A 15,486-nucleotide genomic window follows, 5' to 3' on the forward strand; every position below is an offset into this window, starting at 1 on the left:
GTTAGCAGTGCTGCCTCACGGCGCCGAGGTCTCTGCTTAGATCCCAGCTCTGGGTCACTGGCCATGTGGAGTTTACGCATTCTCGCTGTGTTTGCGTGGGTTTCGCCCCCACAACCCAAAGATGTGCAGGGTAGTTGGATTGACCATGCTAAATTGCCCCTGAATTGGGGAAAAAAAGGAATTGGGTACTCTAAATTTATATTTTTAAAAAGTAACAAAGTTTGTTTTAATACATCAAATCCCTATTTTGCGTGAAATCATTCCTGGATTGTGGTATCTTCTCCTCACAGTCTGACAAAATTAGGATAAAATATTGGGGTTTCTTTCCAGGATCCCAGCCACTGTTGGGGTCTGGTCCAGGATCGTAATACCTACAACACCCAGAGATCTCAGCACTCCTTCGATTCCGGCCTCCTGTGCATCCCTGAATTTCAGCGCTCCATCACTGACAGCCTACAGCATACTGACCAGCGGCTCCAGCCCGTAAATGTGAAACTCTTGCTGCCGGTTACTGCTTCCCAAGGTTGAGCAAGAGGGACCAATAATTCACCTCATAGCTGAGTCAACTATCAGCCAGGTGTCGCAGTGATTAGCACTGCTGCCTCACGGCGCTGAGGGCCCGGGTTCAATCTCGGCTCCGGGTCACTGTCCCAATGTCTGCGTGGGTCACACCCCCACAAACCAAAAGATGTGCAGGGGAGGTGGATTGGCCACTCTAAATTGCCCCTTCATTGGAAAAAAATAATTGGAGACTCTAAATTCATTTTAAAAACAAGATAGCACATTAAGTGATGATAAAGCAGGTCTCAGTAATGGTGAGCTTGATACCTTTTAGGGGTGGCACAGCGGTTAGCACTGCTGCCTCACAGCGCCAGCGACCCGGATTCGATTCCGGCCTCGGGTCACTGTCTGTGCGGAGTTTCCACGTTCTCCCCGTGTCTGCGTGGGTTTCGTCCGGCTGCTCCTCCTATATTCCAAAGATGTGCAGCTGACGTTATTTGGCCATGATCAATGCGTGGGGTAACCGGGATAGGGTGGGGGAGTGGGCCTTGGTAAGGTGCTCTTTTTGGAGAGTCGGTGCAGACTCGATGGGCTGAATTGCCTCCTTCTGAACTGTAGGGATTCTATAGACTTCGGAAGGGGGCTTTAACACCCACCCCACCCCCGCATAGCCCTTCCCGCTCGAGATCCAACTCTGTTCATTCTCCGGCTTCCCCCACCAGCCTGAATAATCGACCATGCGGAGGCCCTCAGTGAGGGAAGTATGGGCTTCCCATCAAAGCCTTGCCCACCCCAGCGTAAACTGCTGTGTGGTTGGAGTGGGCAGGAACCCGGGCTGTAGCGGGGTGGGGGGAGGGGATCACTTCTCTTCAATTTCACAATCCCCCCCCCCCCCCCCTCCCCCTATCGAGAACCAAGCAGGTTCAAGGTTAAGGGCAGTTTCTATGCTGTGAAATCATGAGGAACAGAATGGGAAACATCCAACTCCAATTGTTGTTGAGACAGATCATGTGTTGCAGTTGGGGAAGGGGGCATTAATGTCTCGACATGCCCATAAACACGCCCACTGTAAAATAGATCAGCTTTTTGTTAAACGATACGCATTTAGAAAAGGCTCAAGGAGACACACCAATTTTTCCTTCAAATTTGCTTCAAAAACTAAATTATGACACCTTCCCTCAGGATCTCATTATCTTCTCGTCTTTGGGCAGGTGTCTAGGTGTGCAAGCAAGGAGTGGGGGGGGTTACAGGTCAAAGGACAGAGCAGCGAATATCCAAGAGCGGATTGAAACTAAAACAAGATCCAGTTATTTCCCAGCTTTGCGGTGTGCGTTGCTGACTAGGCCACAAGTCACCCCCTGAGGAATTTAACTGTTTCAAAGACAATTACTGGCTTCGACTGAGGAATGTGATCGTCAGATGACTGAAGAATCTGTCAGTGAGGGCACCCAGCAGCTGAAACGGCCAAACCCGCAGATGATTCTGATGAGGGAACAAGCCAGGGTACAGTAATGGCGAATACAGCAGGAGCTACACAGTGTGGGTCAGATAAATGCTCTTTTGTAAGCTGAATGAGTGCTCTGCAAATTTAAGAAGAACTTATGTTTATACAGCGCTTTCCACATCCGCAAGACAGCCCAAAGTGCTTTGCAGGCGAGGAGGTACTACTGAAGTCTAGATACTGCTGTAATGTAGGCAGCCAATTTCCGCACAGTGCAATTCCACAGACACGTGCATGGTCAGATAACCTTTTTTTAAAGTGATGTTGGTTGAGGGATAAATATTGACCAGGACACGAGAGCTCCCCTGCTCCGCTTCCCAATAGTGACCATGGGATTTTGTACCTACATCTGTGAGGGCAGACTGTGCCACAGTTTAACACCCCATCCGAAAGACTGCACCTCCAGCAGTGCAGCACTCCCTCAGTGATGCACAGGGAGAGTCGGCCCGGATTTGCAGTCGCATCTCTGCCAGGAATCTCCGTGGTGAGTCACAGGTGACATGTAAATGATCAGGTTACGGAGCAAAGCAGATGATTCTTCAAACCGAGCACGTTCGTCAAGGTGAAACTCCGGGAACACAATAAACAAACAGCCCCTCAGCCTGGAGATAAAATCATTATTATTTGCCCTTTGGCGGGCTGACGGTTTACTGAGAAAAGAAACGGAACAGTCCAATTGGTGCAGGCGTGCCGAGGGCTTGATTAATGTTAGAATCAGATCGTGGGCGCACGCCCGACATGAAAGGTTTTGCGTCTCACTGCTGGCAGAGTCAGGAGATGTGGGTGTAATTATCACCTTAGAACAACTTAGGTAGTTACCACAGCACCGGTATCCATGTGTCCACATCTGCATGTCATCAACGGCAAAATAAGATAGCAAAAGGAAAATTTAAGGCCAACAAGTGCGTCGCAATAATTCAATAACATGTTCTTCATTCGGATGCTTTCAAATGCACTGTTGCTTCACCGCGCCTGGGTTCCGGGTTCGATTCCTGGCTTGGGTCACTGCCTGTGCGGAGTCTTCAAGTTACTTCATTGCAGTGTTAATATAAGCCTACTTGTGACAATAAAGATTATTATTATTATAAATGTTCTTTGAAAATGTTTACTATGAAAGTTGTGGCTCTACCTCTCATAATAAGATACTTCTATTAAACATTCATGGGATGTGGGCATGTTTGGTGAGGTCAGCATCGAGTACCCAAGGTGGAGATGTATCAGCGATAAAGTTTTGAGCCAGGATGGTGAGTGGCTTGCAGGGGAACCTGCAGGTGGTGGTGTTCCCAGGTATCTGCTGCCCTCGTCCTTCTAGATGGTAACGGTTGCGGGTTTGGAAGGTGCTGTCAAAGGAGCCTTGGTGAGTTGCTGCAGTGCATTTTGTGGATGGTACACACGGCTGCTACTGTGGGTTGGTGGTGGAGGGAGTGAATGTTGGTGGATGGGGTACCAATCAAGCGGGGCTACTTTGTCCCGAATGGCGTCGAGCTTCTTGAGTGTTGTTGGAGCCGCGCTCATCCAGGCAAGTGGAGAGTATTCCATTACACTCCTGACTTGTGCCTTGTAGATGGTGGACTGGCTTTGGGGAGTCAGGAGGTGAGTTACTCGCTGCAGCATATTGTTGGAGCTGTCTCCAGACTAAGACTACTTGTTCTTCTTAATAGGACTTCGATATGATGACATTAAAGAAACAGAAAATGTCCCTTAATTTCTTCCAATGCATCACAATCACACTTAGATTAATTAACTCAAAGTGATGTTCCAAATTCATCTGTGAGTCAAACCTTCTGCAAACCTCTTATGCTGCATTTGGGGTGGGGGGGGGGGTGGGGGGGGAAGAGATCGTGGATCGTTTTGGGGGTCTTGGATTTCGGGACGCTATTTAAAAATGACACCCTGATTTCTCACTACATCTGTACACTACGGGGCTATGTGTGGCCTTGGCCTCGTTAAGAACCTTATTCAACTCGAGTCGTGTAAATGAACTCTGACAACTGTTTAAGTAGCCTACGATGTGGCGACCTGGTTATCCTTTGTCTCTACTGTGAAGTCAAAGTAAAACCCCCGGAAACATATCACTGAGCACCATGTTTTTACATTTCCAATTACTCTCGCTGATGTCTTTATTTACTGGCCCAAGGGGCGGGAGTGGGAGCCAATTTATTTTACTCGAAAGTTACTTCTAAATAAAAGAGAGCACAGCATCTGCCACAAAACCAGTTTTTTTGTACTCCCTTGCATGTAAATAATTCAAACAGCTTTGTGAATAAGACATGTCAGTCAACAATCATGACACATTTCACAGCAAGAAAAACTAAAATAGTTTCAAAATAACTTCTCTAATCAGCACTAACAAATGTGCAAGGTTCAAACATTGAGTAAGCATTATGAAGTGACAGTTCCGTTGGTGCCGAGATTAGTCAGGAGGGTTACAGATTCTGCTCTCTATAACTACACACATCATCATCGTTCAGATATAACAGCCATGCAGGAACTAACAGCCCATTAATCCAAACACTGTGTGTAAAGTCACTCTGGATTGTCTCCAGGCTATTGTAACATTAAAGATGGACGAGCCAGTTAACTGGAGAGCAGATGTCTTTCTGTGCACCTGAGTGTCCTAAATTGGTATTTACGCAGGCGAGAGGTTTATGTTATTGACACTCCCCCTCCATATAAATTGCAACTGGGTTGACTTTTCTCCATCGAGCTGAAATCATTTGGAATAAATGTAACGAGTGGTTGGGGGATTAAAAAGGTTGTGTTTGATCAGTCACCCGGCTGTGTTCAATAAAACTGGAGGAAACATCATAGGGGGTCGGGGGGAGGGAAAGTTGGCGATACACTCAGAATTACTGACCGACTTCAACAGAGAGCGCCTTATAGAATTTAAAGCACGGAAAAAGGCCATGCGGCCCATCTGGTCTATGCTGGCCTTCGTACTCCGCATGAGCCCCTTCCCACCTCTTTTCATCTCAGTCTAGCCAATTCCACAATCCCACCACTCCCTGGCTGATAATAATAATAATAATAATAATAATAATAATAATAATAATAATAATAATCGGTATTGTCACAAGTAGGCTTCAATGAAGTTACTGTGAAAAGCCCCTAGTCGCCATATTCCGGCACCTGTTCGGGGAGGCTGGTAAGGGAATTGAACCCGCACTGCTGGCCTTGTTCTGCATTACAAGCCAGCTGTTTAGCCCACTGTGCTAAACCAGCCCCGGGTAAGAAGGTTAACCTGGGATTCCCGATTCGATTTACTAGAGGCGATGGTTTCCCCCACAAGTGGGAACACATCCGAGTCAACCCTTTCGCAGCCCCTTCAGGATTTTAGAGACCTCCAGCAGGTCACCCCCTCAGCCTTCTCTTTACCCCAGTTATAAATTATAGCCGCAACCTTTCTGATCAATTAGACAGCTTATTCATCTGTCGCAACCAACATTCTGTACAAGGGGCGCGCAGGGATTGCACACAGTTGCTGGGAGACCAGGCGTCTCACTGTAAGATGCATTTCGAATTAAGGGCTTGATTTTCAAATGCTCCTGCGGACAGAGGTCGGTCGGTATGGGTCTGCCAACAACCCGCTAGACTCCAATTAACGCGCCAATCTCCTGGAGAGGCTTGATAACGGGCTGCGGAGGGCCGGAAGGAGATTTTCAAAAGTGGAGACGAGGAAAATCAAACAGCCTCTATTTTGTGAAGGGTCAGATGTTGGCAGCAATGTGGAGTGGTATACGTGATGTGGCTGAGCAGTAAGAGTGATGAAGAGTAGAGCGATTCAGCAGAGCTTCTGACTGACCATTTGGTCACTTGTTTGTCCCGGGATGCTGCTGGCCCCCAGATCTCCGGTTTGCTCGATGTGCGTGGCAATGCTGCCTGTCGCCTGCCTGTCGCACATTGCATCCAGAGCTGAGTCCCACCACTAACAGCCTTCCATTGTGGGGTTGGGTCCTGGAAATGGTCCAGGCGTCAGGTTCCTGACACCAGAATGACAAACCTGCCCCATGTGTGTGTGGTGCGGAGTGTGTGGGGTGGTGCGGAGTGTGTGGGGTGGTGGGGAGTGAGTGTTTGGGGGGAGGTGAGTGTGTGTGGTAGAGTGTGCATGTGTGTGTGTGTGTGTGGGTGCGTAGTGAGGTGTATGTGTAGGGTGGGGTGTGTGTGGGGTGGGGTGGGTGTATGTGTGCGTGCATGTATGCGGTGTGCGGTATGCGGTACATGTGTGCCTGGTGAGGTGTGTGCAAAAGCATTACGCACCCGGTTAAAATTGTCCCCACTGAGTTTACAAAAAGGGATGCTGAGGAAAGCCATTTTTCTGCCCTTGTACAGCCCTTGGGGACCAGGAGTCAGAACTCAATTGTTTGGAATTGCATGGACCAGCAATGAAGACAAATTTGAATCCTGTTGAAAGTATTTAAAAAAAAATTTAAAGTGTTGTCCTTTGGGTTAATGTAGTTTTGGGTGGATGACAGATTTACCTTGGGGGTAGGCAGCAAAGTACAAAGTCAGAAAGCAAGGATATGGTACACTTTTTTCATATATACAACCCTGCTTAGGCCCCAGCTGAGTACTGCGTCCAATTCTGGCCACAACACCCGGGAAGGACTCCAAGGCCTTGGAGAAGGTGTGGAGATGATGGCACGGTGGTATTGTCTGATAATCCAGAGACCCAGGGTAATACTCTGGGGACCTGGGTTCGATTCCAAATTGAATGCAACAAAAATCTGGAATTAAAAGTCTAAAGGTGGCCATGAAACCATTATCAATTGTCACAAAAAAGACATCTGGCTCACTAACTCCCTTGAGGGAAGGAAATCTGCCGTCCTTTCCTGGTCTGGCCTCGAGTGACTCCAGACCCACAGCAATGTGGTTGACTCTTAACTGTTTCTCTGAAATGGCCGAGCAAACCACCCAGTTCAAGGGCAATTAGGGATGGGAAACAAATGCAGGCCCAGCCCAGCGACGCCCACATCCTGTTAAAGAATAAAGAACGAGATTTACTAGGATGGTTACATGGGGAGACGAGAGAAGATGAGATTGCTCTCCCGAAGAGCAGAGGAGGTTAAGGGGAAATTGAATTGAGATGTTCAAAGTTACGAGACTTTCCCACTGCCAGACAGCGGGAAACTGTTTCCACTGGCAACAGGGTCGGTAAGTGACCGATTTAAGTTAATTGGCAAAAGTACCAGAATGGGAGATGAGGAGGAATCATTTTACACAGTGAGTTGTTGCAATCTGGAATTCTCTGTCAGAGCGGTGGAAGTGGATTTGATAGGAACTTTCATAAAAGGATTGGATAACTGCTTGAAGGGGAAAAACTGACACGGCTACCAGGAAAGTACAGGGGAGACTGAGTGATTGGCTAGCTCAGAGACAGAGTCCAGAAATGAAGTAGAGAATCTGGTGAACTGGTGCGACGACAATAATCTCTCCCTCAATTTCAACAAAACGAAGGTGATTGTCATCGACTTCAGGAAGCATAGTGGAGAACATGCCCCTGTCTACATCAATGGGAACGAAGTAGAAAGGGTCGAGAGCTTCATATTTTTAGATGCCCAGATCACCAACAGCCTGTCCTAGTCCCCCCATGCCGACAGTATAGGTAAGAAAGCCCACCAACGACTCTACTTTCTCAGAAGACTAAGGAAATTTGGCATGTCAGCTATGACTCCCACCAACTTTAACAGATGCACCATAGAAAGCATTCTTTCTAGTTGTATCACAGCTCGGTATGGAGCCTGCTCTGCCCAAGACCGCAGGAAACTACAAAAGGTCGTGAATGTAGCCCAGTCCATCACGCAAACCAGCCTCCCATCCATTGACTCTGTCTACAATTCCCGCTGCCTCGGAAAGGCAGTCAGCATAATTAAGGACCCCACGTACCTCGGACCTTCTTCCGTCAGGAAAAAGATACCAAAGTTTGAGGTCACGTACCAACCGACTCAAGAACAGCTTCTTCCCGACTGCCATCAGACTTTTGAATGGACCTACCTCGTATTGAGTTGGTCTTTTCTCTACACCTTGCTATAACTGTAACATTATATTCTGCAGTCTCTCCTTCCTTCCCTATGTACGGTATGCATTGTCTGTACAGCATGCAAGAAACAATACTTTTCACTGTATACTAATACCTGTGACAATAATAAATCAAATCAAATCAAAATTCTTTCAAAGATCCGGCCACAAACATGACCTAATTGCCTCGCTCTGTGCTGTGTGACTCGGAAATTTAAGTTCACTATGAAATGTAAAATTTTGTGCCCGCCTCAATTCCACTCACAAATTCCTCCTGCCAAGTTGTTCTATTTAAGCTTTCTTTGAAGGCAGTAACTGGCCTCCTTCTCATTTTCCTGGTGCCTGCCAGTTTTTCAGGTGATGCTAATCCATTAAGCCGGAGTGCAGACAGGGCCGTTCATTTCCGTTGTTTACTCAGGGAGTTGGATCATGCCAGTGTTAACTCAACCAAAACCAACTCCAGATGTTGAGGCCAGTGCAGCAGAACAAATTGGCTGCAGGCTGGTACAAGCTCTGCCCGAGAGAGATCATCTGCCAGTCTCCCATCAACATTTATATATTTCGGGCCTATCTTTTCTTGGCGCACTCATCCTACTCCTGTTTCTTTCCAGCAGACTTCCTCGAGACACTAAAGCCTTGTCGTTGCTTTATACACATTTGTCAGTGATAACGGAACAAAGGGAACGTTCGCAAGACGGTTTTGTCTGGTGGCGATATCCACTGCCCTTCGCACTGCACTCACACATTGGCTGTTCGAATACGGAAAGCCCTCCAGCAATGATTGCAAACCTACTGGTGCGTGGCACGCACCGGCGTGACAGGCACTTGGTGTCCCTCCCCTTCACCTCTGACCTAAGCCTCCTTGAAGCCTCAGCCTAACATCATAGCCAGCCGCAAGTGCTGGCCCCCGATTGCTTCTTCCTGTGAGCACGGAGGCCCAGGCTGACACTGCGGTGCACTTACTGAGGGAATGCTGCATTGTCACAGGTGCCAATTTTCAAGTGAGACATTAAACCAGTGGTAGCCAACCTGTGGACCGGGGGGGGGGGGGGGGCACATGTGGCCCATCTGGGTTCTGAGTGCGGCCCAGGAGTCATTTTATTGACCGTTGCCCACGTGCGGGGTCCCCACATTCCAGTGATTTCCATCCGCAAAGTTTTCTTCCACCCGGTGTGGGAGTGATTCACAATCAAAGCGAGGGCGAGTGAGGTGAGGAGAGTGCTAATTGCTCACAACATTGACTCTGAGAGCCATGCGCTCCGCTGTGTCCAAAGTGTAAATATTTCTTTTGTTTTTACCATTTGCAGTTGATGACAGTTTTATTAATATATAAATAATTAAGCATTTTCCATTACTCGTTATGAAATATTCGGCGTGTATTTAATCTTATTCATAGGGTCAACAAGCCTGAATTCAATCTTAAGGCCCACCAAGGTGAAGGAGGGCCACTCATACCGAAGTTGCTCATCAGAGCATTAAATTGAGCCCCCCCCCATTGTCTGCTTAGGTCAATGTAAAGGATCCCATGACCACTATTAGGAAAACCAGGGGAGATCTCCCTGCTGTCTTGACCAATGTTGAGCCACAGAACCCACAGAATCCCTCGGGTGCAGTATGAGGCATTCAGCCCAACACGTCTGCACCGACCCGCCGAAAGAGGACCCTACCTCAGCCCAATCCCACGTCCTTCCCTGTCACCCCGCGCATTGGTTATGGCCAATCCACCTAACCTGCACACCTTTGGACTGTGGGAGGAAACCGGAGCACCCGGAGGAAACCCACGCAGACACGGGGAGGACGTGCAGACTCCGCAAGTCACCCAAGGTCGGAATCGGACCGGGGTCCCCGGCACTGTAAGGCAGCAGTGCTAACCATTGAGAGGCAGCAGTGCTAACCATCGTGCCACCCACATCCTTCAATCATTACAAAAGACCGATTATCTGGACATTACCATATTGGTGTGTGTGGGAGCTTGCTGTGTGCAAACTGGCTGCTGTGTTTCCCCAATTTCAACAGTGCCGACCCTTCGAGAGTACTTCACTGGCTGTAAAGTGCATTGAGACATTGCGTAAAGTGCTATATCAATGCAAATTTTACTCGCCCTGGAGAATACAAGAAGGGCAAGAGGTGATTTTTGCAAGTGGAATGTTGGGTGCGTGTGCGTCGCGATTGGATTTGGAACTGACTCAGGAATAAGTCTTGACCCAGCTCCACATGAGGTAGAAACTCAGTTTCGCCCCCCCTTCCCCGATCGGCTCCCCCTTCTCCAACCTCTGCTATCGCAGCCGTCTCCACTTCCCAGTCTTGGAGTGCTTCACACAGCACTGCAGTCTGCAAAGTGCTTGTATTGATGGGAAAGGCAGTGACACAGCAGGCAGAGACCGCCTTGCCTGCCATATGGTTCCACGCTGCTCCTGTGTGATCCTGTGCATGTGTTCAGTAAATTGGGAGACTTGTTCACAGTTAACAAAGTAACTGCCATCTGAGAGTGAGAAAGCGGCACTGATGATGGAGGAAGTGGGACATGTTTACCCAAAACATCAGCCAAATGCCTGTGCAGTGATGCTCCATTTTGAACTGTACATCTGCAATTAACGAGCTTTTTAATTAGATCGCAACTAAAGAACCATTTGTGAAAGGAATATTTCTCTCGGAGTGTAATGGTCTTCGACATTAATGACGTACTCTAAATCTCCATTTATTAAACACAACATCTAGACTAACACTACCTGTGTAGCACTGAGTGAGCCCTGCATTGTCAGAGGGTCAGTACTGAGGGAGTGCTGCACTATCAGAGGGTCAGTACTGAGGGAGTGCTGCACTATCAGAGGGTCAGTACAGAGGGAGAGCTGCACTGTCAGAGGGTCAGTACTGAGGGAGTGCCGCACTATCAGAGGGTCAGTACTGAGGGAGTGCTGCACTATCAGAGGGTCAGTACTGAGGGAGAGCTGCACTGTCAGAGGGTCAGTACTGAGGGAGTGCTGCACTGTCAGAGAGTCAGTACTGAAGGAGCCCTGCACTGTCAGAGGGTCAGTACTGAGGGTGTGCTGCACTGTCAGAGGGTCAGTATTGAAGGAGTGCTGCACTGTCAGAGGGTCAGTACTGAGGGAGTGCTGCACTGTCAGAGGGTCAGTACTGAAGGAGCCCTGCACTGTCAGAGAGTCAGTACTGAAGGAGCCCTGCACTGTCAGAGGGTCAGTACTGAGGGTGTGCTGCACTGTCAGAGGGTCAGTATTGAAGGAGTGCTGCACTGTCAGAGGGTCATTACTGAGGGAGCCCTGCACTGTCAGAGGGTCAGTATTGAGGGTGTGCTGCACTGTCAGAGGATCAGTATCGAGGGAGCGCTGCACTGTCAGAGGGTCAGCACTGAGGGATCCTTGCACTGTCAGAGGGTCAGTACTGAGGGAGCCCTGCACTGTCAGAGGGTCAGTACTGAGGGAGTGCCGTACTGTCAGAGGGTCAGTACTGAGGGAGTGCCGTACTGTCAGAGGGTCAGAACTGAGGGAGTACAGTACTATCGGAAGGTCAGTACTGAGGGAGTGCTGCACTGTCAGAGGGTCAGTACTGAGGGAGTGCTGCACTGTCAGAGGGTCAGTACTGAGGGAGTGCTGCACTGTCGGAGGGTCAGTGCTGAGGGAGTGCTGCACTGTCAGAGGGTCAGTACTGAGGGAGTGCTGCACTGTCAGAGGGTCAGTACTGAGGGAGTGCTGCACTGTCAGAGGGTCTGTACTGAAGGAGCCCTGCACTGTCAGAGAGTCAGTACTGAAGGAGCCCTGCACTGTCAGAGGGTCAGTACTGAGGGAGTGCTGCACTGTCAGAGGGTCAGTACTGAGGGAGTGCTGCACTGTCAGAGGGTCAGTACTGAGGGAGTGCCACACTGTCAGAGGGTCAGTACTGAGGGAGTGCTGCACTGTCAGAGGGTCAGTACTGAGGGAGTGCTGCACTGTCAGAGGGTCAGTACTGAGGGAGTGCCACACTGTCAGAGGGTCAGTACTGAGGGAGTGCTGCACTGTCAGAGGGTCAGTACTGAGGGAGTGCTGCACTGTCAGAGGGTCAGTACTGAGGGAGTGCTGCACTGTCAGAGGGTCAGTACTGAGGGAGTGCCACACTGTCAGAGGGTCAGTACTGAGGGAGTGCTGCACTGTCAGAGGGTCAGTACTGAGGGAGTGCTGCACTGTCAGAGGGTCAGTACTGAGGGAGTGCTGCACTGTCGGAGGGTCAGTGCTGAGGGAGTGCTGCACTGTCCGAGGTGCTGTTAAACAGGCCATGTCTGTCTTCTCATTGGCTGTAAAAGATCCCTTTGCATTATATTGAAGAAGAGCGCTGGAGTTTTAACTTTTATATTTGGTTTTATATTTCTAGATTTTCCCACATGAGATGAAGGATCATCAAGCTGAAATGTTAACTGTTTCTCTCTCCACAGGTGCCGGCTGACCCGTCTATCCTTCCGTCTATCCTTCCGTCTATCCTTCCGTCTATCTTTCCGTCTGTCCATCCATCTATCCAGTGGTTAGCACTGTTGCTTCACAGCTCTAGGGTCCCAGGTTCAATTCATGCTTGGGTGACTATCTGTGGGGAGTCTGCACGTTCTCCCCATGCCTGCGTGGGTTTCCTCCGGGTGCTCCGGTTTTCTCCCACAAGTCCCGAAAGACCTGCTTGTTAGGTGAATTGGACATTCTGAATTCTGCCTCTGTGTACCCGAACAGGGGCCGGAATGTGGCGACTAGGGGCTTTTCACAGTAACTTCATTGCAGTGTTAATGTAAGCCTACTTGTGATACTAATAAAGATTATCATTAAATTAAGTATTAAATAATAAAAGGATTGCACAACTAAGGATTTCACACAGAAATAATTACAATATATTGCAAAATGCAGATCTCTAACTCGCAGAACAAAAATGAAAGGCTTATTGCTCTCTGCATTTTACATTAAAGTCCATAGATCATATGTTGTCAGGTTGGGTTCATTAAATGCTCAATCATTTATATACAATTTATGAGTTTTATAAATGCCATGAGCACTGTGTAACCACATTCCATGTGTCAGAATGTCTCCAGTGTCTCTGCTCTCCAGTTCAGTACACAGCGCTGACCTTGGTCGAGTCAACCATTACCCTACTGGCAGGAGATTGCTTCTATCTAATATAACTTAAAGCGTTGCCTCCATTTCTTAACTGTAGGAAGAAACAAAGCTTTGAATGCAAACCAGAGCGGCTTGCTTTCCAACCCGTGTGTTGGGATCTCGTGTTAAAATCAACTATTAACCCAAAGGAATGCCCTGAGAGAAGCTCTTTCGTCACTCTTTGATTTCTCTTTCGCTCCTCAACCTTGGCTGGTTTAATCCTCCCGTACCTCGTCCGAGCCATTCATCCCTATCCACCAGCCTGGTTCTAGGATACAAGTGAGCTTTCTGGCATTGGGAAGCGTTACAGCCAAACGTAATCTGCTTTCCTGAGTCCACGCAAACATTCATCAGCAAATGTTGCTGGATGGAAGAATGGCGGAGGGGGAGGAGGGAGTGGGAAAAAGGGAGGGAGGGGGAGAGAGGGAAAGAGGGAGAGAAGGGGAGAGTGGGCTGGCATTGGCGAGAGGGAGAGGGGAGGAGAGATAGGGAGGGAGGGGGGGTGAGAGAGAGGGAAGGGAAGAGAGGGATGATGGGGGCAGCACGGTAGCATTGTGGATAGCACAATTGCTTCACAGCTCCAGGGTCCCAGGTTTGATTCCGGCTTGGGTCACTGTCTGTGCGGAGTCTGCACATCCTCCCTGTGTGTGCGTGGGTTTCCTCCGGGTGCTCCGGTTTCCTCCCACAGTCCAAAGATGTGCAAGTTAGGTGGATTTGGCCATGATAAATTGCCCTTAGTGTCCAAAATTGCCCTTAGTGTTGGGTGGGGTTACTGGGTTATGGGGATAGGGTGGAGGTGTTGACCTTGGGAAGGGTGCTCTTTCCAAGAGCCGGTGCAGACTCGATGGGCCGAATGGCCTCCTTCTGCACTGTAAATTCTATGAAAGAGAGAGAGAGAGAGGCAGAAGTTGCTCAAATCGGCTACGTTCAGGAATGTGAAGGATATTCTCCACTTCTCCAGTACCACTCAAGAAGCTCAACACCATCCAGGAGCTCACTTGATTGGCAGTCGTACACCACCTTAAACATCCACTCCCTCCACCACTGCCACATTGTACACACATCTACACATATCTACAAGATGCACTGCAGCAACTCACCAAGACTCCTTCAACAGCACCTTCGAAACCCACGGCCTCACCCGCTGGAGGGACACTGGACACCACCACCGGCAAGTTCGTCACGCACCATCCTGACTTGGAGCGACAACGCTGTTCCTTCACTGTTGGGAGGATCAAAATCCTCCCAAACCTCCATCCTAACAGCACTGTGGGTGTACCTACACCAGACGGACTGCAGTAGTTCAAGAAGGCGGCTCACCCACTGCCTTCTCGTGGGCATTTAGGGTTGGGCAATGAGTAGTTAGCATTTCGGGACCCGCAGCCAGGATTTATTTATTTTTTTAAAAATGTGTTTATTCTGATAACCACAGTTTTCACCAAAATTATGGTGGTGCAGTGAGAGAGGAGTCAAGAAAATTCAACATGCCTCAGTCTTTCTCTTTGTCTTCCCCATCTCTCTCTTGTTTCTGTTGTGGACACCAGCAGCCAGGATTGTAACTCTGTCCTTCAATAAACTCAGCAGTGTGTATATGGTGTTGAAAAAAAAGGGACATGCCGTTGAAACGTTTCTTGCACTCCCCAGGACAGGTACGAGAATACCAAATTTCAAAGGGAGATATTTGGCATTCTTGTGCCCTGCCAACGAATGTAAAAGGTTTAGGGAATGAAGAGATTTAGTGTGAATTGTGAATCACTAAAAGTTACTTGATAATTTTCTCCATTCCACCATCAGTCTCAGTGGAATGCCAGCTCATCCTCAACTTCCCAGGAGAATTGCTGCGTTTCTGACTGAATCACCAATTAAACTCACCACAGAAATCTGGGGCTGCCGCTTAACAGCAGAAGGACCCTTTTAATGAAGCGATTTGTGCGCCAGCAATGTCCCTCAAACTCTTCAGCCTAGAAAAGGAACGATCAAAACTGTGGAGCCTCATTCCCGCATCTAGTGAATTGTTGTTAGAGATCATTTTTTTCCCTGACTTTTCTTTCTGCCCGTTTTTTCTCTCCAAATCCAATCTATCTTTCCCTCGCTTTATTCCACTTTCTGCCCCCGATTTGACTCTAATTCACACAATTTCCATCTCCATCTTTCCTCTTTGCATTTCATTAGTTAAGGAGACGGACAGATTGTTGGCCCTGTCATTCACTGGGGTCCTAGATGCCCTGTTCCCCTCATGGTGCCATCGTCAGCGGGTAAGAGGGTAAAAAAGAATTTTGGGTTGAACGATGAGGGGGGGGGGGGGGGATGAGATGCCCCACTCCAGGATGATTTGGGCCAATAACC

The 15,486-nt window shown here is 48.7% G+C and overlaps 1 protein-coding gene across 1 annotated transcript in view; it reads right to left on the bottom strand.

Annotated features, from left to right (window-relative positions):
* LOC140391525 (FERM, ARHGEF and pleckstrin domain-containing protein 1-like) overlaps positions 1 to 15,486 on the bottom strand; it is a 326,539-nt gene that overhangs the window by 153,689 nt on the left and 157,364 nt on the right.

The sequence above is a fragment of the Scyliorhinus torazame genome, chromosome 15 (genome assembly GCF_047496885.1).
Source record: "Scyliorhinus torazame isolate Kashiwa2021f chromosome 15, sScyTor2.1, whole genome shotgun sequence".
NCBI lineage: Eukaryota > Metazoa > Chordata > Chondrichthyes > Carcharhiniformes > Scyliorhinidae > Scyliorhinus > Scyliorhinus torazame.